At 38.5% G+C, this 2,350-nt stretch overlaps 1 protein-coding gene across 1 annotated transcript in view; it reads left to right on the top strand.

Annotated features, from left to right (window-relative positions):
• The window catches only part of USP54 (ubiquitin specific peptidase 54), a 51,184-nt gene that overhangs the window by 10,680 nt on the left and 38,154 nt on the right, over window positions 1–2,350 (top strand). The window lies entirely within an intron of this gene.

Here is a 2,350-nt window from a genome sequence, read left to right on the forward strand (position 1 = left end):
AAAAACCCCAAGCCCCCCAAACCCAACAAAACCCCATGTGTTTAGTGTGCTTTCCACTCCATTTGAGGCTCTCTTGGGAATTCCAACAAGCACTGTGTTCCAGTGAGCTCTAAACTGCATTGTGCAGTGGCATGATAAAATTTGATCTTTATTAGATTAAGATGGACAATTACTCATCAGTTGTAAGACTTTTTTTTCCTTGCAGTCTAAAGAAGACTGTACCATTGTATGCTATGTCATTACGTCTTTTAGGAAACGTTGTTCTGTATAATAGAATCTTTTACTCCTTGGTTGTATGTAGTAGAACTCTTCACAGGTTTCTTTCGTGTTACCGAATTATTTCTGTTCTGTGGTTTTGGTAAAAAATTTCACATTTTCTGTTGTTTATATTTAATGAAAGGGGTTTTTTTTTGTTTTAATTGTGAAGACTGTGATTACTTACTGATGCAAAAAAGTTTAAAATGCAAGATTTTGTGAAAAATGGTTGCTTATAATAATCAGGGTCATGTTTTCATTACCGGATCTCTTTATGTTAGCTAGTAGGCATGTTACAGGGTAAGAGTAAAGTATGCTATTTCTTTAAAGATGTAAATTTAAAATAAGAAGTTTGGTTTGCTTGCTTCTGCTTTTACCTAGTTTGGAGCCTGCATTGATTCTCTCCTCCCCAACAAGGGTGCGGAGCGGTTGCAGAGCTGTCGCTGAAGTAAATGAGGCCATGTCCATCACTTCCCTGTAGGAAGATTGTGTGCCAGGCGCGAGGCAAGTGCCTGGTTTCCAGATCTACAAAGTGAGATTGATGATAACCAGGACAAACACATTTCTAAAGCACGTTCATGAATATTTTCAAATGCTCTTAAATAATTTAATATAAAGTGCTGAAGTAGGGTGGAATTATGTTTCCCTGCTTTTTTCTTTCTTTAATGTCCACTGAAAGGAGAAAATTTACTAATGAAACATGAAACTTGTTCTGTTATCAGAGTGACAGAAATGGGAATCAAGGATGTTGAGTACAGAGACTTTGCCATTCTTTCCATTTTTATGTATCTATGTATAAAAGGTAACTGAGAAGAGGTATTGTCTGTAATTCAGGGAGTGTGAGACTTGCAGCCTCACAGCCTTCTATTCATTGCCCCTTCCTTCATCATTATTTGATACTCCGGTGAAGGCAGTACTAGAAGAGCTACAGGCTTTGGCAGAGTGGGCCCTCACTTGTGGATGAGCACCGTAAGGACTACTAAAATAAAAATAGCAGTAGAGATTGGCTTTTTACATCTGTATTTAGTAAGACAACATTATACGTTGTACCATTCCTACAGTCAGAAATGGCAGGGCCACAGAGGTTGATTTGCTGACAGCTGTGTTCTGCGCTCTCTCAGCTTCCTCAAAGGGGCAGAGATTGCACAGTTTGGTAAACCTCCCAGCTCACCTGCTTGCTTCCTGGTAAGAAACAAATAAGAAGAGTTAAAGGAGAGAAAGATTCGTATTATTTATTTCCATTTGGTTCACATCTTAACTATAGAAAGCTTCTTCCCAGTATACTTAAGGGAGAAAGTGATACATGAGTTGACGTTGCTATAGATTCTCGGTATAGTTTTGAAAGAAAACCAAACTGGCAAATCAGTTTGACACTGGCTTTCTCTTTGTTTGATTAAGGTTAGAAGGCAGAAAAGTCAGGTGGTGTGCAGTTGAAGATGATCGTATTTTTCTCTTGCATTAAGAATGGGACTTTTCTTCAATCGTTACAGAAATCATTAGGGAAGCTTTATTGGAAAGGACAAGTGGAATTTTGAGATTGACACTGATGAAGATGGTTACTTGTCACATGAAGTGAGGTGGAAGGAAGCAGAGTGGTGATGGAGATGGAATGGTCTTGTATGAAAATAAGGACTAGAAATTTTTACTTAAGCTGAGGATCTTGCATACAGAATGATGCTGCTGGTTTTGTAGGAGGGTAGAATGAAAGTTAAATAACTGTTCCGGAGATCTTCTGGATCTCTCTCACACAAACATGCATGCACACAAACACACACATGAAATGAAAGTGGATTTTTAATCCATTGGGTGTATGTACTTAACTTTCATGATAATGTGTCTTTATAGAACTATTTGTCCTCGCAAATGATTACCCAAGATGACCTGTGAGTTACAGGTATGAAAGTGCAGGTTTAAGGCAACAAGTAGACAGCTGGCTATGCATAGGAACTGCTGTTCATGTTGTGTCTTTCTCTTCCTGCCTGCTGACCACAAAATCATCTAATTCTTATGCACTTACAGAAAGGTGAGTTCCTTAAAAAGTACAAGCAGCTGAGGTGGGAGTAAAAAAATGAACTGGAGAGAGAGTACAGCAGGA

Source organism: Apaloderma vittatum, unplaced genomic scaffold (genome assembly GCF_000703405.1).
Source record: "Apaloderma vittatum isolate BGI_N311 unplaced genomic scaffold, ASM70340v1 scaffold9051, whole genome shotgun sequence".
NCBI classification, from domain to species: domain Eukaryota; kingdom Metazoa; phylum Chordata; class Aves; order Trogoniformes; family Trogonidae; genus Apaloderma; species Apaloderma vittatum.